The 25706-nt window shown below is 46.6% G+C and overlaps 1 protein-coding gene across 2 annotated transcripts in view; it reads left to right on the plus strand.

The window, feature by feature from the left end:
* LOC100602470 (refilin-A) overlaps positions 1-25706 on the plus strand; it is a 346040-nt gene that overhangs the window by 169217 nt on the left and 151117 nt on the right. The window contains exon 3 of one of the 2 annotated variants that reach the window (XM_030821631.1): positions 11223-11421. The gene's annotated coding sequence lies outside the window, so the exon portion shown is untranslated. Of the gene's footprint in view, positions 1-11222; positions 11422-12391; positions 12642-25706 lie in introns of those variants that run through there. The other variant, XM_030821632.1, reaches the window with a different exon arrangement.

Raw genomic sequence — 25706 nt, forward strand, 5'->3', positions numbered from 1 at the left:
TAATATATAAAATTCTTTGTGGAATAAATTGAAGGCTATCGTTCACAAGCTGCCATACTGTAGGGTAGTAATTAGTCTTATACTTGTTATCTAGTTTAACTGTCTAATAGGGCCAGTGAAAATACCACCATGTTTCTGGAGAGAGAAACTCTTTTGGGGGTTATGGCAGGGTGTAATTTAACTCTCTTTGTTAGAGCTCCAATACGTGTTTTCTTGCTGCTGCTTTTGGAGATAGGGAAGCAAGTATTTTTGCCCAAAATTCATTAGATTTTTAAAAATTGCATATTTTAGTCTTTACAACAGGCTAGATAGCATAGAAAACAGGTTGCTCATTGCAACAGTTCAAAAACATAGAAATAAAAAGCATATTAATAATCCCCCTAACTCCCACCCCCAGGTAACAAATAGTAACAATTTAGTGTGTGCCCTGCTATGCCATGTTTACACATATGGACCTATTATAGGCTTTGGTTTTTTAAAATAAATAAGAGTATACTATTCACATTACAACTTGCTGCTCTTTTTAAAAATACACTGTGTAGAATAGTTTTATTTTTACAAGAAAGTTGCAAAAATAGTACAGAGAGTTCTCATCTACTCTTCACCCTGTTTCCTCTATTGTACATTTGTCAAAACCAGGAGATCAACCCTAGCACATTACTATTTTTTTTTTTTTTTGAGACAGAGTTTCGCTCCTGTTGCCCAGGCTGGAGTGCAATGGCACGATCTCGGCCCACAGCAAACTCCACCTCCCAGGTTCAAGCGATTCTCCTGCCTCAGCCTCCTGAGTAGATGGGATTACAGGCATGCGCCACCACGCCTGGCTAATTTTGTATTTTTAGTAGAGATGGGGTTTCTCCGTGTTGGTCAGGCTGGTCTCAAACTCCCGACCTCAGGTGATCCGCCCATCTCGGCCTCCCAAAGTGCTGGGATTACAGGCATGAGCCACTGCGCCCGGCTGCACATTACTATTAAAGAAGCTCCACGCTTCATTGAGTCATCACCAGTTTTCTCTAATATTTCCCTGCTGTTTTAGGGAACCAGCCAGGACACCACAGGACATTCAGTTGTCATGTCTGTTAGTCTCCTCCAATCTGAGATGGTTCTTTAGTCTATATCGGAATTTTTTTTTTTTTTAAGACGGATTTCACTCTCGTTGCCCAGGCTGGAGTGCAATGGTAGAGGCAGGGTTTCACCATGTTGACCAGGCTGGTTTTGAACTCGTGACCTCAGGTGATCCACTCACCTTGGCCTCCCAAAATGCTGGGACTACAGGCATGAGCCACCGTGCCCAGACAGTCTACATTTTTTATGACCTTGATACTTTTGAAGAATACTGGCCAATTATTTTGTAGAATGTCTGTCGATTTGGGTTTCTCTGACATATTTCTCATGGTTAGACCAGGGGTATATGTTTTGGGGAGGAAGATACCAGGGGTAAAGTGCCATTTCCATCACATCATATCAGTAGGACATGCAATTGATATGTCACTGACGATGCTAACCTTGATCAAACGCCTGTTGTTTCTGAACTTAATATTAGCTGTCCCTTCAGGTGAACACCTTGCCCTAGTGCACTCTTTTTAGCAACTGTGTAATATTCCATACTGTTGATAAAACATGGTTCATTCCAGTCTTTCGAAGTTCTCATATACATGTGAAAATGAGGTGAAAACTCAGTTCACTGTGTGGATAACAGTGATTCTCAATACGTGTGTTGAACTGGAATGACAGTGACACCTCTGTGTCATTGTGGGTGAGTTAAAGTTTTGGGGTCCTGGTACAAGGAGGCACTAGATAGAAGGTAGCTTCAAGAAGGGGAGGACGAATCCACAGAGGCTGATAGAACCAAGTGGGGAACCTTCAGAAAGTCAATAAATAGGTGGAGAAAAGGATTGGGTAATAATTATGATTTTACTTCAGGTGAGAAAAGAAAATCATTATAGATGGTGGGGTGCAGGGAATACTGGGGGACCATGGAGGACCATGGGGAGGACTTTGGGAAGAACCAGATTAAACCTCAGCTTGATCCAGGCACTTCAAGATCATTCAGTGACATCTCCTTGGCTAATGGGGCAAATGGAAAAAGGACCTTTTGGGGTAGGGTGCAGTGGCTCATGCCTGTAATCCCAGCTACTTAGGAGACAGAGGCTGAGACATGAGAATCGCTTGAACCCAGGAGGTGGCGGTTGCAGTGAGCCAAGATTGCACCAATGCACCCCAGCCTGGGCAACAGAGCAAGACTCTGTCTGAAAAAAAAGAAAGAAAAGAAAGAAAGAAAAGAAAAAAAGAAAAATAACTTTTTGGAAGTCAGGAGGCCTGGGCTCTGTCTTTTGTCACATCATCTGTGGACCATCTCTGAGGGCAGATGACAGCCCAGTGACCAAACTGGCAGCCAATGCGCAGGGTGCTCCAAGTGTGTTATCGATGGTGGCTCCTGCAGAAGCCAAGAATCCAAATATTTTCCAAAAGTTCTTTGTCTCATGTGGGGAGCTGGGGTTCCCCTTTCCACTAGATGAAGGCCTCGCCCCACCCCCACTCCCCCTTAGGAAATCTGGAGCCACACTGCAGGGTGGCTTTGTCATTGACATGCCAGCATTTCATACATGCAGAAGGATCACTCAGCTTTTGAAAGTGACAAGTTAGGGTCACTGCAATTTCCCCTTCCTCTGGATGTTTGTGGCCAGGAGCTCTCCACGCAGGCCCTTTCTTCACTGCCTGCTCTCACTCTCCCCATCCCAAGCAGACAGAAACCAGATCTGTCTCCCCACCCCCGAAATGAAATTTCAAATCAGGAACACGTGAGGCTTTGTCTAAAAGGTAACCGATGTCAGAGAGAGCACATTGCCAATTCAATTATTCTCCTTCCTGCTGGAGACCGCAGCTTATTTCAAGCCTAATGATGGCATTTTGGGCTCACATGCTATTTTCATAGCTGTTTCCTGGGGAGGAGGGAGAGTTAGCCGGCCTTTCTGATGGTCATATCCGTCGATGGTGGTGTTTTGCTGCTTCCTGAGCCGGTTCTGCAGAACTTCGGCCCTCAAACAGTAATACCCTGGTTTCTTAAAATGATGATAAATGGTTAGATTAGGTCGCTCCACATACGGCAACAAGACTTGATGGAGACAGCCCAGTGCCTGAGCGCTTCCTAACAGCAGCATCCACGCTCCTTGGAGTATCACCTCTCACCCCACCTGTTGGGAGGGAACTGACTGTGTTGCTTTCAGAGAATGTGATAATTATTGTAAACCCAGAAAGTCTGAGGTCTCAGTTAACTTAGAAAGTTTATTTTGCCAAGGTTGAGGATGCACCTGTGACCCAGCCTCAGGAGGTCCTGATGACACGTGCCCAAGGTGGTCGGGGCACAGCTTGGCTTTATACGTTTTAGGGAGACATGAGACGCCAATCAATATATGTAAGAAGTACATTGGTTCTGTCCAGAAAGGTGGGGACAACGCGAAGCAGGGAGGGGGCTTCCAGGTCACAGGTAGGTGACAGACAAATGGTTGCATTCTTTTGCGTTGCTAATGAGCCTTTCCAAAGGAGGCAATCAGATACGCATCTATCTCAGTGAGCAGACTGGTGACTTTGGATAGAATGGGAGGCACGTTTGCCCTGAGCAGTTTCCAGCTTGACTTTTCCTTTAGCTTAGTGATTTTGGGGGCCCAAGATTTTCTTTTCATATTATAAAGCTGGAGAGTGACTTTCTCTTTTCTTCTCCTTTTTTTTTCTTCAAATTGAGCTGAAATTCACATCACATAAAACTAACCGTTTCAAAGTGGACAATTCAGTGACATTTAGGATAGTCACAATGTTGTAACCACCACCTGTACCTAGTTCCAGAACATTTTCATCACCCCAAAGGGAAACTCCATATCCATTGAGGTCACTCCCCATCCCCCATCTTCCCAGCCCATGGCAACCACCGATTTGCTTTCTGTCTCTGTGGATTTACCTATTTTGGATATTTCGCATGAATGGAGTCATGCACTATGTGGCCTTTTATGTCTGGCTGCTTTTACTCTGCATCATTTTTGAGGTTCATTCATGTTGTAGCCTCTGTCAGTGAGAGGGGAAAAAGAAACCAGTCAGGCAGGCAGTTAGGGTGGGTCCTCGGTTGAATTCTTTCAAACAAAAGAACAGCCCGAAAAATCAAGCTGCACGCACAGATGAGGGAACTTGCACAGGGTGGCTTGCCTAAGATGCCCACAGCTGCACAGATAAGATTACACAGGTGACTTGCCTAGACATGCCCACAGTGGAAAATTCCATCCCCTGACACATGTGCAGTAACGGGAGCGAAGCAATATGGAGTAACTCAAGCTAAGGGCCCGTATGTGCATTAGGAGGACAGGGTGGAGCTACCAGAAATTCATGCCTATGCAAAGGAGACACCCAGCCCTCATCAGTTTCGTATAAAAAAAAGTAGACTTTGCAGTCTACTATAAAAACGGCAACCCTCTTTCAGGCCTGCTGTCTGCAGCAGAGAGCTTTCTTCTTTTGCTTATTAAACTTTAGCAGGAACGTCACCCTTGGTGTCCACGTTCCTTAATTTTCATGAGACAAAGAACTCCAGGTGATACCTCAAACAAAGACAGACTGCTACATTGTGGCGCATTGGCGAGATGGTAACATTAGTGCTTCATTCCTTTTGATAGCTGAATCATAGTCCACTCTGCAGAGATCACATTGATCACATTTTGTTTACCCACGTATCCTTTTAAAAAAATGTTTTCGTGGAAATGAGGTCTCACGATGTTGCCCAGGCTGGTCTCAAACTCCTGGCCTCAAGTGATCCTGGCCTGCTTGGCCTCCCAAAGCACTGGGATTGCACGCGTGAGCCACTGCACCAGGCCTAACCATTTATCCATTGATGGGCATTTGAGTTGTTTCTACCTTTTGGCTTTTACGGATAAAGCTGCTATGAACCTTTATGTACACATCTTTTAGAGGAGTGAGTGATTTTTGAAACAAAGGGTCAAGAAGACCACTATCTCCCCAGGAAACATTTCCATGCTCTTTTCTTCCTGGCGTCTTTACACACCAGTTCTCTGCATCGCTTCCAAGCACAGCCATTAACTGGATTACTGGGGATTCCTAAATAATGATGACCATGCCGTGAACCAGCCTCATGTATGATCTTTGTGCCTGCCACCACCATCTATGCCTAATAAAGTATTCCAGTGCTAATAAAGTGCCTAATTCCAGTGCCTAATAAAGTATTTCATCCATGCCTAATGGAGTGTTCCAGTGCTAGGAAGATGCTTGGAATGTCACAGAGGTGGGAATAGCTTAAAAGCAAGCAAATGATTATTGTTAGGCTTAAGTGAAACTCCCGGCTCAGCCACTTACTTGCTAGGTAGTAGCCTCAGGTGAGTCACTGAACAACTTCTCCAAGCTGTTAATGGGTATTTGCAAACCAAACACTAAAGATAACACCCACCTCCCAGGATTCCTGGGAGGGGCCAGTGAGGTGAGGAATAGAGGATACTGAGTCAGATGCTCGGCACAGGGCGACAGCCTATCACAGAGGGGACTTTTCTTATTCTGATTTTTTTTTTTTTTTTTTTTGAGACAGAATTTCGCTCTTGTTGCTGGGGCTGGAGTGCAAAATGGTGCGATCTCGGCTCACTGCAACCTCCGCCTCCCGCATTCAGGCGATTCTCGTGCCTCAGCCTCCTGAATGGCTGGGATTACAAGTGTGTGCCACTATGCCCAGCTAATTTTGTATTTTTAGTAGAGACGGGGGTTTCTCCATGTTGGTCAGGCTGGTCTCGAACTCCTGACCTCAGGTGATCCACCCACCTTGGCCTCCCAAAGTGCTGGGATTACAGGCATGAGCCACAGCGCCTGGCCTCTGCTTTTTTAAAACAATGGCAGGTTTGGCGTTAGGCTCTGTGCACACTGATTCAGGGCTAGCCGGGAGATTTTGCAAATGTGATTTTGCAGTCTAGGATGTAGGATTGATTACAGGGTGATGTTGTTAGATATTTGGGAATTCTTTGAGGTGTTCTGTGTCTTGAGAGTTCAACTGTCCTTTTTTGGAGCAATGTAGCCGTATCTTTGCAAGGGGAAGAAGACAAAAGACCGGCTTGAGTTCTCTCTCATCTCTCTGGATCTTTCTCTCTGTCATCTTTCTGGCTCTCTCCCTCTCTCTTTCAGACCCACTTCTGAATCAGGTTAAACTTTGTGTGACCCCGTACTGCTTATATGTGACACCAGTCTTTTCTAAACACAGGCTGAGTTCAAAATCCGTTACAGAAACACCCAGAACGTCTGTACGTGGTTATCTCTGAATTGAATCGAGCCAGGAATTCGGGCCCTTTTTTGTCTTAACCTTATCATTATTGGCACTTGATCAGATACAGACTGGCAAGGCAAAGCTTTGCCTGTCAAGGCGAAAGACCAAAGGGCTGGGAAAAGATGAATTTCACATGTTTTGCATTTAGAACAGGTAGTTTCCCTAGCCAGCAAAGAAGCTGAGTATGAACTTGTTGGTGTGACGACTGTTCATTGGTGTGAGGACTCTTTGTTGGTGTGATGACAACTCTTAGGTGAGACTGTGTCAAGAAAGAAGCTGATAAAGGCAGAAGATGTTGGTTTTCCATCCAACAGTCATGTTCCCTTCTCCCATGTCTTTCTTACTCTACCAAGTAAGTGGCAAAGCCAGGAGTCTAACAATTATTTGCTTGCTTTAAAGCGATTCCCGTCTCCGTGACATTCCAAGCATCTTCCTAGCACTGGAATATTTTACTAGGCATGGATGGTGGTGGCAGGCAGCAAAGATCACGTAAGAGGCTGTTTCTTTCTTTCTCTCTCTTTCTTTCTTTCCTTCCTTCTCCTTTCTTTCTTTCTTTCTTTCTTTCTTTCTTTCTTTCTTTCTTTCTTTCTTTCTTTCTTTCTTTCTTTCTTTCTTCTTTCTTTCTTTCTTGACAGAGTTTTGCTCTTATTACCCAGGCTGGAGTGCAGTGGCACGATCTCCACTCACCTCAACCTCTACCTCCTGGGTTCAAATGATCCTCCTGCCTCAGCTTCCTGAGTAGCTGGAATTACAGGCGCATGCCTGGCTAATTTTATATTTTTAGTTATATTTTTAATTTAATTTTATATTCCTTGTTTAGGAATCCCCAGTAATCCAGTTAATGGCCGTGCATGGAGGCAATGAAGATAACTGGTGTGTAAAGATGCCGGGAAGAAAAGAGCATGGAACCATTTCCTGGAGAGATGGTGGTTTTCTTGACCCTTTGTTTCAAATTCGGATTGGTTGAAGTTGTTGACAAAAAAGCCAAACTGTAAAATATTTAAAGAGGTTTATTCTGAGCTAGTATAAGTGACCATGGCCTGAGGAACAGTCTCAAGAGATCCTGAGAAAATGTGCCCTACGTGGACAGGTTGTAGTTTCGTCTTATACATTTTAGGCGCACAGAAGTTACAGGCAAAGACATAAGTCAATATATGGAAGGTATATATTTATTTGCCCCCAAAAGGTGGGAATCTCAAAGTGGGAGGGGAGGCTGGTTACAGGTCACAGGTGTATTAAAAGATTTTCTGATTGGCAATTGGTTGAAAGAGTTAAGCTTTGTCTGCAGACTTGAGGTAAATGCTTGAGTTAAGAGGGGTTGCAGAAGCCAAGGTTCTTATTATGTAGATGAAACCTTCAGATGCAGCCTTAGGGAGAATACGGTAAATATCTCTTTTTAGACCTTAAAGGTGTCAAACTGTCATTTAATCTCTTCTAGATCTGGGTAAGACCTAGAAAAGGGAGAAGATTCTCTTCAGATGCAAATTTCTCCCACAAAAGACAACTTTGGGGCTGGGCGCGGTGGCTCACGCCTGTAATCCCGGCACTTTGGGAGGCCAAGGCGGGCAGATCACGAGGTCAGGAGTTCGAGACCATCCTGGCCAACATGGTGAAACCCCATCTCTACTAAAAAATACAAAAAAATCTGCGGGGTGTGGTGGTGAGCACCTGTAGTCCCAGCTACTCGGGAGGCTGAAGCAGAAGGATCACTTGAACCTGGGAGGTGGAGGTTGCAGTGACCTGAGATCGCGCCAAAGCAACTGCAGCCTGAGCAACAGAGCAAGAGTCTGTCTCAAAAAAAAAAAAAAAAAAAAAAAAAAGATGACTTTGAAGGGTCATTTCAAAATATGTCAAGAAATAGATTTTGGGGTAAACAATTTTGATTTCCCTCAGGGTCTGCTATCTGTCACGTGATGTTATATTAGAGTCAGGTTAGAATTTGGTATCTTATGGCCACAATGAAGTCTTGTCAACCTTATGATCTATTTTATTTTATTTTTTTATTTTATCTTATCATTTTATTTTATTTTATGTTATTTTATTTTATTATTTTATTTTGACAGAGCCTCGCTCTGTTGCCTAGGCTGGAATGCAGTGGCACGATCTCGGCTCACTGTAACCTCCACCTCCTGGGTTCAAGTGATCCTCCTGCCTCAGCTTCGTGAGTAGCTGGGATTACAGGCACATGCCACCATGCCCGGCTAATTTTATGTTTTTAGTATAGACGGGGTTTCGCCATGTTGGTCAGGCTGGTCTCGAACTCCTGACTTTGTGATCCACCTGCGTCGGACTCTCAGAGTGCTGGGATTACAGGCATGAGCCACTGCGCCCGGCCTATGATCTCTATTTTAATGTTAATGCTGGTCAGCTGTGCCTAAACTCCAACAGGGAGAGGGAATAATGAGGTGTATCCAACCTCCCTTCCCGTCATGGTTGAGAATTCATTTTTTCAGGTTTCCCTTGGCCCAGAGTGGGTCTCTTCAATTGGTTGGGGGTGCTTAGGATGTTATTTTTAGTTTCCAAAGCAAACTTATGGTCCCACTCTGTTTGCCTGTTTTTGGCTTAGGCAGGAACATGTGACCCAGTTGCAGCCAATGAGATGTCAGGAGAAGTCGGCTGGGGGCTTCTGGGAAATGGTTCTTAGCTCCCAGAAAGAGATACAAGGAAGAGATGGCCCCCTTCTCACCTCAGGATGTTGCGTGTGGATGTTTGCCTGGAGCTGTGGCAGCCATTTCAATACCGTGAGGAGAGACATGAAGATGGCAGTGAGGACAGAAAGAACTGGAGTCCTCGATGTCATAATTGAGCTGCAGAATTAACCACCCCTGGAGCTGCCCTACCTCTGAATGCCTTGTAAAGGGAGAGGATGAATGTCTTTATCATTGAAGCACCTTTTGTTGTGTTTATTATTTGCAATCAAGCAGATCCTGACTGTTAGAATGCTTGATGCTCCATTTCATGCGGCTACGAGAAAAAGGTGGGACAGCTGGTCAGCCAGCTGAGTCTAGGGAGAATCCTGTGCTTATTAACCCATTGCTGCCTGCCTCATTGGCCTGTGCCTATAAAATGAAAGATTTTGCTTCCTTTTTAGGTCCACATCATGATAGCACAAGCCTTCACCAGCCTCTGAAGGAAATGAGAATCTTTACAACAATCCCGTGGGGAGTTTTGAGAGGGCCCCTTACAGAAACGGTGGAACAGGAAGCACTCAGTCTCTTTTCTTCAAAGCTTCTCATCTGAATGAGGCTGCTGTCTTCCTCTGCCTCATGTGTTAAATGGGGATAGCATTAGGGGAAGTTTGCATCTGTAGACCATTTTGGAGGAGTGACCTAGTGACTGCAAAGTGCTTAGAACAGTGCCTAGCACATAATAAACACTCAGCAAATGTGGCTGTTGTTATAACTAATTTTTTTGTTTGTTTTGTTTTGAGATGGAGTTTCGCTCTTGTTGCCCAGGCTGCAGTGCAATGGCACGATCTCAGCTCACTGCAACCCCTGCCTCCCAGGTTCAAGCAATTCTTTTGCCTCAGCCTCTTGAGTAGCTGGGATTATAGGCGCCCACCACCATGCCTGGCTAATTTTTTTTATTTTTACTAGAGATGGGGTTTTACCATGTTGGCCAGGCTGGTCTCGAACTTCTGACCTCAGGTGATCCACCCACCTTGGCCTCCGAAAGTGCTGGGATTACAGGCATGAGCCACCATGCCCAGCCTGTTGTAATTAATTATTCTTCTCTTTGTCTTAGATAGGGATGTATTTGGCCTTAAATGCCACACAATCCGCAATGCTTGAGGGATGTCCCCTAAGAGGACTAAAGAACTGACAAAGGAGGAGAAGGAAATAATGGGACAGGAGGAAGAAACAGTGTGAAGAGGAGGGGAGTGGGCAGGAGGAAATGAGGAGAGGAAGAAAAAGAGGCCAAAGTAGGGGAGAGGGGCAGCTGGTCCCTGGAGCTGTCTATGTACCTGGTTTGCAGAGAACGTTCCCAAGGGAGTCGTGTTCCTGTTGCTCATTAATTCCCTGGTCAACTGGCCCCTTGTCGGGCTCTTGCCTGGAGCAGTTGAGTGTCCTCTAACTGGGAGCAGCTGAAACTTAAAGGGTTTTGCACCGTATGTTATTTCCGGAGCTCCCTTTTTCCTGTGGCTTCTGTTTTTCATATTAAATGCTGCTGCTGAATTTGCAGCTGAAAGAAATAAAGACTACTGAGGAAGGCCTTGCTGCCCTAAAAGCTTCAGTGGAGCAGTGGGTCTCCACGCTCGGAGGTGCCTTCTGGCTGTCCAGTTTACAAATGAACTGGCAAGGCAAGCTAGATCTTTCATCCAAGAGTCCAGATTCATGTTGCCTCTGAGTGTTTGAAGGAGCCACGAGGTCTGACTTACGCACGGCTCTTTCTTCCTGGCAGAACCTGATAGGTCTGTTTCTGTTGTTATATCTGGGGAGCTTCTCACCAGGAAGGGACGAGCTTGTAAAAAACTTTGTGAGTTTATGTCTGGTCGGCAGTCGCAGGAATACTGGACCAGTCGAGTGAGGCTCTGGGACCCCTACATCTTTCCACTGCTTCCTGAGCCAGAGAGTGTAAGGGGACAGGAAAGAATTCACTCTTCTCTGCTGAAGTCCAGAAGCTGTAATGGGGTAACAGCCAGAACAGGGGAGCCGGCCTAGTGGCTTGGATTTCCTGCTTATGAGTGCACCCCCCAAACATCCAGAACTCCGTGGGCCTCCCAAGGTTGAAGCAACAAGCCACAGGTCCAGCACTTGGCTTTGGGACCCCCTGGTCTCAGCAGTGGCTGTGTGTCCACCCATACGTTTGTTACTCAGCATCACCATGGCCACTGCTGACCGATACTTACGAGGTGCTCAGAAGTCACTTAAAAGCAGCTGCCTGAGCTCACCTTCTCCTCATCACCTTTTCTCCTTTCCAGGCCGTACTTGGTGAGAGTCTTCATGGACCGTGGTGCTGCACGAGGTGATGTTGTGTTTGCAGAGGTTTTTTTGCCCTTGAAGAGCACTTACGGCTGGAGAGCAAGACACATGCGGACGAGCAGAAGCTGACGGGCTTGCTGCCATGTGGAAAAGTCCTTGGACGAGCTGTCTGCTTGCGGGGAGGTGTCTGCGGCTCAGGTAGGGTGTCCCGGCTCGGTGGGTCCCTGGGTTCCAGAGTTTATTTGGTGAAACACAACAGGTGTTATCACTGTGGCCCGTGGCAGGGCTGAGCTGCCAACTTGATGCCTGTTGTTAGGAACAGATGTAAATTGTGTGTCCGGATGAATAAGCCTCACCGTGGAGCCTCCATGCTGTAGAGAGCTAGAGGAGCCAGGTTCGGGGAGTCTGCAAGGCGATTGTGTCTATGCGAGGAGAAGTCCCTCACTCGGAGGGATTGCATTCCAGGGGGGCTGGGAAGTGAAGCCCAGTCTTTGTGACTTCTCTTTTCAGACCCGGGAAACATGGGTTCTGTGTTCCCTAAAAGTACCTTGCAGACCATTTATCATGTGAGACCTAGTTATTTGTCTACTATATGCCAGGCACTAGAAGTAAAATGATGATGAAGTCATGGACCCTGAGTTCGGAGAGCTTGGTGGCTAATGAGAGAGGTGATTACAATACAACATGATGAATGAGATAACAGGAATAAGAGGAGGCTCGTGCGGCCTAAGCATGATGGCTGGAGGGAGTCTTTTCCCAGGAGACAAGGAGGCCGTTGCCAGAGGAGGCCAGATGGGGAGGGGAGGGGCGCGTCGGGCAGAGGGAACAGCCCTGCTGAAGACAGGCAGGCTGGAGAAAACTCCATGTGCTGTGGACCTGGGAGTAATTAATTTCCCCTGAAAGCAGAGGGGGGCTGTTTTTCATGCTTATTTGTATTGTATATTTCATCTTTTGTAAAGTTCCCATTGTGTTTTAAAATTTCCCTTTGGGTTTTGAAAATGCCTGCACATATTCTTTGATACTCTTCCCTTCAAAGAAAGGAGTGTGTGTTGGGTTTAACAGCCAGGTTCTAATGAATGAAGTTAAGTGGAAGTGCCTGTGTGTGACTTTGGAGACTAGGCAGTGGGCAGTGAACTCTCTCTCTCTCTGTCTCTCTCTATATATCTGTCTCTCTCTGTCATTTGCCCTGGAGGAAGTGAGCTGCCATGTGTGGAGGTCCACATGGTGAGAGACTGAGACCTCCAGCCAAAAACCAGGGAGGAGCTGAGGCTCTCACTAACAGCAGAGGGTGTGACCTTGGAGGCCCAGGCAAGCCTTTTAATGGCCACAACCCTAGCTTACCTCCTGACTGCATGAGACACCCTGAATTAGACGACCCCCTAGTTAAGCTGCTCCTGGATTCCTGACCTTCAGACAGTGTGAGATAATACGTGTTTGTTGTTTAAGCTGCTGAGTTTTGGGATAATTTGTTACGCAACAATAGGTAACTAATACACCAGTCCACATTCCCTGCCCACTTTGTTTGAGGGAGTGTTTGTCTTTAATTGATTTTTGGAAGTTCTTTATATATTAAATTATGAACCCTTGGTATATATATATGTTGTAAAAATTTTCCCATTGTAATCTTATATATGCTTTTAAAAACATATATATGTATACTTTTTAAAAACCCAAATACCATTTATTATATTTTCTGCCTTTGGTGACACTTAGACATGTATTAGGTTGAAATTGCTAATATTCAATTGTTATTGACTGGCAAGAAATTAGACCTAATAGTCCCCACCACAAAATCATGTACATTTTTTCCCTGTATTTTTCTCTCCACACTTTTATGGTTTTATTTTGATATTAAAATTTAAGACCATTTGTTGCAGGACAGGTGAGCACCAAAACTGGGGCTTAGCCTGGGAGGATTCTTGGCTTTGCCCAGGAAAGAATTTGAAGGGCGATCTGGTGGTGTTAGACAGCAATATTTTATTCAACGGTATTTCTCCTTGTGGAGCAGGGCTAACTCATAGGTAGTGTGCCCAGAATCAGCAGCCTGTGGGCTCCTCGAAACTGTGTTTATACCCACTTATACCCACTTTCAATAACATGCAAATTAAGGGGCAGATTAATGCAAATTGAGGGGTAGATTATGTAGAACTTTCTAGAAAGGAGCAGTAACTTCTGGGTCATTGTCATGGAAAGGAGTGATAACTTCTGGGTCGTTGCCATGGCATTTGTAAACTGTTATGGGGCTGGTGGGAGTGTCCTAGGTTAATGAGCAATGAGGGCAGCCAGGGATCACTTTCATAGCCATCTGCTTGTTCCTGCCTGTTTCTTTACTTTATTCTGTCTGAACCAGATTCTGTCTTGGTCAACAGGGTTGTGACCAGAAAATAAGTCCTGCTGGTTTCCTACCTCACCTTGACTTGTCTTTGGCTTCTTCCTTCACTTGCTTCTTAAATGATGCTATTTCCCCAACCATAATCTATTTCTATCCCCTCTTCATATTCTCCTTGAGCAACTGTGTGCAGCCCACACGTCTGCTTCCTCCTGTGATGATGGCTCCAGCTACACTTCCCAGCCTGGACCCACCTCTCCAGGGTGGGCTAGGCATCTCCACTTGGGTGCCTGGAGACATTGTAAATTCCATATCTCACCCTCAGACATGTTCTCACGTTCCCATTTCTTAGCAAACAGCATCCCTAGACATGCAGATCCCAAATCCAAAAACCCTATACCCAGTCCTTCACTAGCTGTCACAGGCCACCAACTAACTCTTCTCTGAAGTGTCCCCAGCACCCTGACTCCCCTATCTGTCAACATGACCACTTCCCAAGTTGAATTTTTCCATGTTTTTCTCCAGAACAACAGCTGAGGCATCCTAAGAGGTCTTCCTGCCTCAGTTCCGACTCATATGGAGTGATCTTTCTAGACCCCCAAATGGATGCTGTTAACTCTACATCATTCCATGATTTCACATTCCTGGAAGGACAATCTTCAAGGTTCCTGGCTTCCCATAAATGCACAGCCACCCTGAAGCCAACCATATTGGCCTCCTTGTGGTTTCCCAAATGTACCACACTCCTCCTGGCCTTGGTGTTTGTCACACAGTCCTCTCTCCTGGGGGTCCCTTCCCCTTCCATGCCTGTCAACATGGCCACTTCCCAAGTTGAATTCTTCCACATTTTTCTCTGGAACAACACCCTTCAAAACTCAGCAGGAGCATCCTCTCCTCCCGAAATGCCGAGCCAACACTTCTCTGCTTCCACGACCTGCCCCCACTCCTCCATTACAGCATTCACATCTCATGGGACTGGCTGGCCACGTGTCTGGCTCCTCTCGGAGCTGCAGCTTCCCTGAAAGCTGGGAAAGGGTTATGTTCTGCAGATGCCTCTTTCATGAATTATGGAGCAAGGAAGCACTGGGAGGCTGCCGAGCGGGATTCTCATTTCTGTTGCATGACGTTGTGCAAGTCACTTCTCAGGGTCTCAAAACATTTCACAAAGTTCCATTTTTGTTGTTGTTGTTGTGAGATGGAGTTTTGCTCTTTTGTCCAGGCTGGTGTGCGATGGCGCTATCTTGGCTCACCACAACCCCCACCTCCCACTGTTAGAGCAGTGGTCCCCAACCTTTTTGGCACCAGGGACCGGTTTTGTGGAAGACAATTTTTTCACAGACCGGGCTGCAGGGCGCAGGAATGGTTTCGGCATGATTTAAGTGCATTACATGTGTTGTGCACTGATTTCTGTTATTATTACATACTCATTATAATGTAGAATCAGTGGGAGTCCTGAGCTTGTATCCCTGCAACTAGATGGTCCCATCTGGGGGCGACAAGAGACAGTGACAGATCATCAGGCATTAGATTCTCATAAGGAGCACAGAACCTAGATCCTTTGCTTGCGCAGTTCACAATAGGGTTCTCACTCCTATGAGAACCTCACGCTGCTGCTGATCAGACAGGAGGTGGAGCTCAGCTTTGTTTGCTCACCTGCAGCTTACCTCCTGCTGTGTGGCCTGGTTCCTAATAGCACTGATACCCATCTGTGGCCCAGGGGTTGGGGACCCGTGTGTTAGAGAGTCTGAAAGCTCTCTCTGAGAATGTTTTAATTTCGTCTCTATTTCAATGAGTTTCAGTTCTGTCTTGTGACTTAAAACCCAACAATGTCTACTTCTCACCATCGTGGGCTCAGCTGTATGGCTCTTCTGTTCCCCGTGGTGTATGCTGTGTCTAGAATGTCCAAGATGGCAGCTGGCCCTTTAGCTGGGATGAATGGCAAGTTGGGACCAGGACGGTCATCTCTCTCTCCTTATTGCTACCTTAGGCTTTGTTGTAGCACTGTGTTCTCAGAGTAGCTCAAACTTCTCACGTGGTGGCTGCCTCCAAGAGAAGGGATGTGGAAGCTGCCAGTCCTCTCAAAGGCCAGGCCTGGAATTCACACAGCCTCACTTCTGCCAGTTTTATTGGTCAAAACCAGTCCCAGGCCCACCCAGATGGGGGGTGCTGCACACATCTTGTGGGGGAGGCGTTGATGGCAGCTGTCTTTGGAGACACTCTACCTCACAATGACAATATTCCCAATCACTTGGTTGAGCGCTTTGTAACTGAGGACATGTGACTTTGGTGTCCATGACTGCCTTTTCATTTATGATGATACTTTAATTGCTCTGGATGTTAAGCAAAGAACAGAGGTTGACTTACTGTGCCAATGACCATCCCTGCCCAGTGAGGCCTGAATGGCCCTGGCACATGGTGCCAATGCAGTTTCCTACTCCTCTGGTGGACTTAGCTCCCCACAGTGGGGTCCAGAGGCCAGCACCTTATTTGAGCTGTGAGAGGTGACTCCATTCCAGGACAATGGCATCAACTGCCACATTATATCACTGTTTTTTAAATTTAAAAAAAATTTTTGCCAGCCGCGGTGGCTCATGCCTGTTATCCCACAACTTCGGGAGGCCAAGGCGGGCAGATCACCTGAGGTCGGGAGTTTGAGACCAGCCTGACCAACATGGAGAAACCCTGTCTCTACTAAAAATCAAAATTAGCCGGGTGTGGTGGCGCATGCCTGTAATCCCAGCTACTTGGGAGGCTGAGGTTGCGGTGAGCTGAGATCACGCCATTGCACTCCAGCCTGGGCAACAAGAGCAAAACTCCATCTCAGGAAAAAAAAAAATTATTGAGAAGATGGTATAGAAATTCCCCTGTACCTTCCCCCAACAGTTTCCCCATTATTGACATCTTGCATTTGGCATGGGACATTTGTTACAATGAATGAGCCACTATTTATACATTACAGTGGTCCCCTGTTATCCTCAGGGGACATGTTCCAAGACACCCAGTGGGTGCCTGAAACTGTGGATGCCAGCAAGCCCCATATATCATATGTTTTTTCCATCCGATAACTGAGGCAGCAACTAAGTGACTGACAGGTGGGTAGTGTCTACAGTGTGGATATGCTGGACACGGCAAAGGCTCATGTCCTGGGCAGGATGGCACGAGATTTCATGACACTGTGCAGCATGGTGCGCGCTTGAAAACTTACGAATTGTTGATTTCTGGAATTTTCCATTTAATATTTTCAGGCCGCCGTTGATGGTGGGTAATGAACCACGGAAAGCAGAACTGCGGATAAGGGGGAACTCCTGTGTTACTCATCGAAGTTCATAGCTTACATTAGGGTTCCCTCACTGTTTGCTTTCTGCATGCAATGGGTTTTGACAAATGCATAGTCCCGGAGCCCCCATGACAGTATCACACAGAGTAGTTTCACAGCTCTGAAAATCCTCTGTGCTCCGCCCACTCATCCCTCCATCACCTGAAACCCCTGGCAGCCACTCATCTTTTTCTGTCTCTATGGTTTTGCCTTTTCCAGAATGTCGTGTAGCTGGAATCATATGGAGGCTTTTCACATTGGCTTCTTTCACTTGGCAATATGCATTTCAGGTTCTTCTAGGTCCACCCGTGCCTTGATAGCTCATTTCTTTCATCACTGAATAATATTCCATTGCATGAGCGTATCACAGTTTATCCATTCAGCTCTTGAAGGATGTCTTGGTTACTCCCAGGTTTTAGCATTTATGAATAAAGGTGCCATAAACATTTGTGTGTAGGGTTTTATTTTTTATTTTGTGAGGCAGAGTCTCGCTCCATCGCTCAGGCTGCAGTGCAGTGGCGCAATCTCGGCTCACTGCAACCTCTGCCTCCCGGGTTCAAGTGATTCTCCTGCCTCAGCCCCCCACGTAGCTGGGACTACAGGCACACACCACCACGCCCGGCTAATTTTTGTATTTTAGTAGAGACAGGGTTTCACCATATCGGCCAGGCTGGTCTTGAACTCCTGACCTCAGGTGACCTGCCCGCCTCAGCCTCCCAAAGTGCTGGGATTATAGGCGTGAGCCACTGCGCCCAGCCTATATGCAGGTTTCTGTGTAGACATAAGCTTTCAGATCAGTTTGACAAATTCCTAGGAATATGATTTTTGGATTGTATGGTAAGATTATAATTATCTTTGGAAGATGCGTCAAACTGTCTTCTAAAGTGGCTGCACCATTTTGCGTTCCCACCAGTAACAATAAGGGTTCCTGCTGCTCCATGTCCTTGCAATGTTTGGTGTGTTTCGGATTTTAGCCATTGCATAGTGGTATGTAGTGGTAAAAACAAGTAATTGTTTTTATAAATTAAAAAAAATGTAGTTTTGTGTTATTTGGTTGGTTTTAGATGGAAAATTGTTTAAGAAATCTAAGCATACTCATTCATTCATTCAGTAGATATTTGTTGAGCACCTACTATGTGCCAGATATGTTTTAGTAGCTCAAGACACAGCAGTGAACAAAGTAGACCCAAATCCTTGTCCCCTGGAAGCCGAGATTCTAGTGGGAGCAGATGGGGGATCTATAAGGTCAGCAAATAAAACACTTAGGAAGATAAGTGGGGATCAGAGCTTTGGAGAAAGAGATCAAGGGAGTGGGGGTAAGGGGGTACTGGGGAGGGCTGTGTGCATCATCTCAGATGAGGGCCAGGAGGGGCCTCCCTGGGAGGGACATCTGCATGGCCTTAGAAAGGTCAAGACAAGGAGTGGTGGGTGTGGGTGGCGTGCGTGAGGACCAGCAACACCGCCAGGAGGTGGGAGTGGAGGGAACGAGGACACCATTAGGAAGGGCAGCCAGCCGAGCGACTGGGAGGAGATGGGGGATCACATAGGGCCTCCTGGACCATTGTGAGAACTTAAGCTTTTGCAATGAATGAGATGTGAGCCCTGGCAGAGATTTGTGCAGAAGAGTGACAGGAACGGGTGAATGCTTTAAAAGGATCATGTCACATGTTAAAATACAAGCCGGAGCATGTCACTCTTCTGTTTAAAGCCCTGCAATGGTTCAGGCTGAGATGCCAGTGGCCTTGCCGGGGGTGGACAGCAGGGATTGCATTCTAGAGGCGTCCAGAAGGCAGAACCAATAGGATCTGCTGACAAATGGCATGTGTGATACAAATGACAGAGAGCAATTGGGGATGGCTTGAAAACATTTGACTTGACAGCTGGAAGGCTGGATGGCGACTTTATACCTGGTTTCAGGTTTTTGGGCTGTGAATCACATTCTCTGATGCATAGTTTAAATAAACAGCTTGAGGTGTCTTCATAGGAATTTTAATGCCTTGCCATGGAGTCCGGCACGTTATTCAAGTTTGATGAACTCTGGCTCAAAAAGGGTATTCCTGTGCAGAAGGACCATAGAACATATTGTCCAAACTGGGGCATCTCGAGTGAAAAGGCTGCTGTTTCTAATCACACTGGGACAACCCACGTAAACCTGGGCTGCCCCAGGCAAAATGGGATGTATTGATGGTTTAGTGAGTGATAGTTCCTGAAAACCGAAAGAGCGAGGCAAGAGGCAGAAAGATGGAGGAAGAAGGGAGAGAAAAAGGCAAGGATAGACCTGCTCACGGGCGAAGGTTGACGGGCATGTTATCAGGAGGGACAGAAAGTGAAAGGCGAGGTTTCTTCTGCCCAGGGAGGTCTGGAATGGCAGGGGCCCTGCTGTGGGTGTTGAGCCCCCAAGTAGCTGCCATCCTCATTTTATCTGGATGCTCTATCATCACTTCACTTCCAGATACGTCAGCTCCAGAGGGCAGTCAACACGCGAGACTGGACACAGGAGAAAGAGCTTGGGCAAAGGAAGTCTCTAATCCGGAGCCAAAGAGAAGAGCTTGTAACTGATCACACATGCCTGTGGGTCCAGGCGTCATATTTTGGAGGCAGCTCTCTTTCCTGAGACCCCGGGCTGTGAACAGGAGCCGGAGGGGTGGACTAGGCTGAATGGTGGTCCTCCCAAAGATGTGTCCACCCAGAACCTGTGAATGTGACTTTATTGGGAAAAAAGGTCTTTGCAGATGTGATTAGGTTCCGTGTCTTCAGTAGTAAACAAAACAAAGTCCCCTGCCCTCAGAGCTGACGCTGTAGCATGGTGACATCCCTGATGTTATGCGGCTTAGTGTGGGAGCTGGGAAAGAATGTGTCCCAAGGAGGTCCTTTCCACTCGACTTACTGACATCTCTGGTGAGAACTGCAGGGCCTTCCCGTTTCTCTCCAAGCGAAAGCCAGAGCTTTTTCCAAGGTCTCTGTCACCACACACACCAACCCATTCCCTCTCTCATCTCTTCCTCTCATCCACACTGCCCCAGCCACCCCAGCCTCCTCACTGTTCCTGGAGCCTTCCAAATATGCTTCCTGCCTCAGGGCCTTCGCACCTGCTGTGGCCGTGCCTGGAACACTTTCCCCCCAGCTTGGCTAAATCCCTGTGGTCGCCTTCCTGTTGCTGCTATAACAGATGATCATAAACTAAATGCTTAAAACAATGCACATTCATTATCTCACAGTTCTGGAGGCCAGAAGTCCAAAATGCGTCTCACCGGGCTAAAATCAAGTCGTCCACAGGGCTGCATTCCTTCTGGCATGCTATGAGAGGCTCTATTCCCTGACCTTGTCCAGCATGTAGAAACTTCCTGAATTCCTTAACTCATGGCTCCTTCCTCCATCTTCGAGGCGCACATTCCAACCTCTGATTCCATCATCACTTCTCCTCTTCTGACCTGATCCTTCTGCCACCTCCCTCTTTTTATTTTTATTTTTCGAGACGGAGTCTCGCTCTGTTGCCCAGGCTGGAGTGCAGTGGCGCGATGTCAGCTCACTGCAACCTCCACTTCCCGGGTTCAAGAGATTCTCCTGCCTCAGCCTGCTTAGTAGCTGGGATTACAGGTGTGCACGACCACACCTGGCTAATTTTTTTTTTTTTTTGTATTTTTAGTAGAGATGGGATTTCACCATGTTGGCCAGGCTGGTCTCAAACTCCCGACCTCAGGTGATCCGTCTGCCTCGGCCTGCCAAAGTGCCGGGATTACAGGCATGAGCCACCATGCCCAGCCATATCTATTCTTTATTACCTGCTTCCCCCAGTAAAATGCCAGCCCCAGAGGGCAGGGATCTTGACCATTTTCCTGCTTCCTTAACAGGAGCTCAGAGGACCTGAACAAGGGTGCTATTTATTGAAAGAAAACATGAGAGCGATAAGCCAGTGCCACCCACAGGCACGCCTAGCTCAGTCTCCAGACGGACGATTCCAGAATCAGACAGCTCTGTGCCATTCCCCTGCACACGTGGCCTTGAAAGCAGCTGGCCCGGTAGCCCCAGGTTCCAGGCTTGCCACAGCTCTGCTCTTCCTGACCTCCAGCCTGGGACCTGGGGCCTTTTTCCAATTTCAAAATGATAGTAAAAGGAAATTCAACAGCACTCCAGTGATGATGGGGTATTTTCTAAGATACAATTTTCTAAGTCTTGATGCTTCCAATTTCTGCCATCTCGGGAGCATTTGGTCATCTTTTGGAAGTGAAATCCGTTTTATTGGTCTTAATCTTGTTCAGTTGTTTCTCCGGGGCCTGCGCGACACTGTCAGGGCCTTGGGGGCAGCTTTGGCAGGACTTCTGGGGAAAGTGCCTACTGGTGACAGGAAAAAACGGGGCCTTGGTCTGCTGGATTCCCAAAAATGCAGGCATTCCCGGCTGCTGGAGAGCAGGCACTCAGGGCCCAGGCTGCAGCTGCAGCTGGAAAAAGAAAAGGGAAAAAAAGGGAGGAGAAGGCTTTGAGAGCAGCTTTTCCGCACGGTTCCAGGAAGCTAGACTGGGTATATCCGAACGAAGTGGTTCATGGTAAAATCAGAAAAAAAGAAAAACCACGATGGAAAAGCAAGGGAAAGAACAGTTTCTTCTCATGAGAAACCCGCAGAAGCCATGTGAGTTAATGCCACCCTCCCCTTCGCTAGTTATCTTTTTGCTGGGTTGCATAACTGGGGAGGGAAAAAGATCCTAGGACTGAGAGTTGGAACACGGAGGTTTTTGTTTCATTTTTTTAATTAAAAAAAAATTTATTTCCATAGGTTTTTTTGGGGAAAAGATGGTATTTGGTTCCATGAGGAAGTTCTTTAGTGGTGATTTGTGAGATTGTGGTGCACCCATCACCCTAGCAGTACACGCTGAACACAATTTGTAGTCTTTTATCCCTCACCCCCTTCCCACCCTTTCCCCGAGTCCCCAGAGTCCATTGTGTCATTCTTATGCCTTTGCATCTTCATAGCTGAGCTCCCACCTATGAGTGAGAACATAGGATGTTTGGTTTTCCATTCTTGAGTTACTTCACTTAGAATGATAGTCTCCAGTCCCATCCAGGTTGCTGTGAATGCCACTAATTCATTCCTTTTTATTGCTGAGTAGCATTCCATTGTGTATATATGCCATGGTTTCTTTATTCACTTGTTGATTGATGGGCATTTGGGTTGGTTCCACAATTTTGCAATTGTGAATTGTGCTGCTATAAACATGCGTGTGCAAATATCTTTTTCATATAATGACTTCTTTTCCTCTAGGTAGACACCCAGTAGTGGGATTGCTGGATCAAATGGTGGTTCTGCTTTTAGTTCCTTAAGGAATCTCCACACTGTTTTCCATAGTGGTTGTACTAGTTTACATTCCCATCAGCAGTGTAGAAGGGAACACGGAGGTTCTAACCGAACTCTGCCTTGAAGATGAGCTGTGTGACTTTGGGTAAATCACTCACCCTTTCTGAGTCTCATTTTCCTCATCTGTACTATGAAGGGATACTAATTATTCCAGCTTCTGAGACTGTGGGGAAACTCAAATGAGATAACGTACAATATTATTAGTATTAGCCTCACTATTGTTATGATTCCAGTTTTACAGATGGAGAAACAGGGCTGGACTGTTGAGATGTGGACTCCCAGGTCGTTACTTCTAATTTCCAGAATCCTTGCTGGATTCCTCTTTTAAGGCGACTTATCTAAGCTAAATTTAATGGAGTCTATTTCGGCAATTGTTTAAAATTTTGAAGATTCACCTGAATAGCAGAACTTTCCTACCTAAAGCAAATAATATCTTTTTTTTTTTTTTTTTGTAGAGACAGAGTCTCGCTCTGTCGCCCAGGCTGGAGTGCAGTGGCGCAATCTTGGCTCACTGCAAGCTCCGCCTCCCGGGTTCACGCCATTCTCCTGCCTCAGCCTCTGCGAGTAGCTGGGACTACAGGCGCCCGCCACCATGCCTGGCTAATTTTTTGTATTTTTAGTAGAGACGGGGTTTTACCGTGGTCTCGATCTCCTGACCTCGTGATCCGCCTGCCTCGGCCTCCCAAAGTGCTGGGATTACAAGCATGAGCCACCGCGCCCGGCTACAAATAATATCTAATTTATAAAAAGTTAACTTCTCAAGAGCATCACCTCTAAGTTCAGGAGGTTCATGTCTTTATAAAGATGTGGTTTGTACTTACTATTTGGACATAAAAAAGGGGTTCTTAACTAGGGAGAAGTTTGAAATAATGATTTCAGGATGTTATAATACACATTTGGTGCTTTTTAAAAAAATGGAGTAGGGGAGAGGTTTGGCTGGAAAGAGTAACGTTTCACCACCAAGTGGCTCAATTAGAGCCTGAATGTGAATTGCTTCTCACCTCCTATATTCATGCCTTTTGTAATGTGACCTTGAAGCTTCTCCAATCCACAAGGTGGCAGGTATTCCCCACCTTCTGTGACTTGCCTTAGCCAAGAGAATGAGAAGAAAGTGATGATGTGCCAGTCCCCAAGCTAGGCCTCAAGGGGTGTTGTGTGTTTCCACTTAATCACTTGAGTTTCTGCCACCGTTGTGAGAACAAGCCTAGTTAGACATGTGGAGCACAGGTGAGCCATCTGGCGGTTCCTGCTGAGGCCAGCCTGGATTAGCCAACATCCAGCCAACTCCTAGACATCTGGGAGGGCCCAGCCAAGATCAGCAGAGCCTCCTACCAACCACCCCAGAGGTGTGGGTAGTGAACGCTCACTGGTGTTTGCCTCTGAACTTCTGCAGTTTTTGTTTTGCAATGATAACTGTCTGATACAAGTACCAGGGCCAGATGAGTCTCAGAGGAGCCATCGAACCCACCTTCCTTTACCAAATCCCCTCTGGGAGAAATGTCCTATTCCTGGAGTGTTTTAGGTGCGTTAAAGACTGTGCCTGACTTTGACTGACACATGTGCGGTGTTTGGGAATGTGTTTGGTGCAGCCTCTGCTGCTGCCAGCTGGTGCCCTGCCCTGAGTGGCTTTCTGGGTGTGGCTTGGGTTGGGCTGGCCTGGAGGGGGAAGAACCACCTCATCTAGTTTCCCTGGATTTTGTGCCGGCTTCTGGAGGTTCCATATCCACTGAGTTCCACAATAGGAAAAATAGTAATCATTATCATCATCATCACCACATATATTTATCAGGCCCTTATATACCAGGCGTGAACTGGACTGTTTCCTTATGTTCTCTCATTTCTTTGTCACAATAGTCCTCTGAGGAGGGTTGTTACCCCCATTTTATAGATGAGTGTATTAGTCCCTTTTCATGCTACTGATAAAGACATACCTGAGACTGGGAAGAAAAAGAGGTTTAATTGGATTTACAGTTCCACATGGCTGGGGAGGCCTCAGAATCATGGAGGGAGGTGAAAAGTACCACTTACATGGCAGTGGCAAGAGAAAAGTGAGGAAGATGCAAAAGAAGAGACCCCTGATAAAACTATCAGATCTCATGAGACTTATTCACTACCACCAGAGCAGCATGGGGGAAACCACCCCCATGATTCCAATTATCCCCCATTGGGCCCCTCCCACAGCACATGGGAATTATGGAATACAATTCAAGATGAGATTTGGGTGGGGACACAGCCAAACCATATCTTTCCATCCTTGGCCCCTCCAAATCTCATATCTTCATATTTCAAAACCAATCATGCCTTCCAAACAGTCCCCTAAAGTCTTAACTCATTTCAGCATTAACCCAAAAGTCCACAGTCCAAAGTCTCATCTGAGACAAGGCAAGTCCCTTCCACCTATGAGCCTGTAAAATCGAAAGCAAGCTAGTTACTTCCTAGATAAAATGGGGGTACAGGTATTGGATAAATACAGTTGTTACAAATGGGAGAAGTTGGGCAAAACAAAGGGGTTACAAATCTGAAATCCAGTGGGGCAGTCAAATTTTAAAGCTCCAAATGATGTCCTTTGACTCCATGTCTCACATCCAGGTCATGCTGATACAAGAGGTGGGTTCCCACAGTCTTGGGCTGCTTTACCTCTGTGACTTTGCAGGGTACAGCCTCCCTCCTGGCTGCTTTCACAGGCTGGCATTAACTGTCTGTGGCTTTTCCAGGCGCATGGTGCAAGCTGTCGATGGATCTACAATTCTGGGGTCTGCAGGACAGTGGCCCTCTTCTCACAGCTCCACTAGGTAGTGCCCCAGTAGGGACTCTCTGTGGGGGCTCTGACCCCACATTTCCCTCTGCACTGGCCTAGCAGAGGTTCTCCTTGAGGGCCCCACCCCTGCAGCAAGCTTCTGCCTGGGCATCCAGGCATTTCCATACATCTTCTGAAATCTAGGTGGAGGTTCCCAAACCTCACTTCTTGACTTCTGTGCACCTGCAGGCTCAACGCCACTTGGAAGCTGCCAAGGTTTGGGGCTTGCACCCTCTGAAACCATGAGATGAGCTGTACCTTGGCCCCTGTTAGCAACAGCTGGAGCACCTGGGATGCAGGGCACCAAGTCCCTAGCCTGCACACAGCATGGGGACCCTGGTCCTGGCCCACAAAACCATTGTTTTCTCCTAGGCTCTCAGATCTGTGATGGGAGGGGCTGCCATGAAAACCTCTGACATGCCCTGGAGACATTTTCCTCATTGTCTTGGGGATTAACAGTCTGCTCCTTGTTACTGATGCAAATTTCTGCAGCCAGCTTGAATTTCTCCTCAAAAAATGGGTTTTTCTTTTCTACTGCATCATCAGCCTGCAAATTTTCCAAACTTTTATGCTGTTTCCCTTTTAAAATGGAATGCTTTTCTTTTTCTTTTTGAAATGGAGTCTCGCTCTGTTGCCCAGGCTGGGGAGTGCAGTGGCGTGATCTTGGCTTACTGCAACCTCTGCCTCCCGG

The sequence above is a fragment of the Nomascus leucogenys genome, chromosome 10 (assembly GCF_006542625.1).
Source record: "Nomascus leucogenys isolate Asia chromosome 10, Asia_NLE_v1, whole genome shotgun sequence".
Lineage (NCBI taxonomy): Eukaryota > Metazoa > Chordata > Mammalia > Primates > Hylobatidae > Nomascus > Nomascus leucogenys.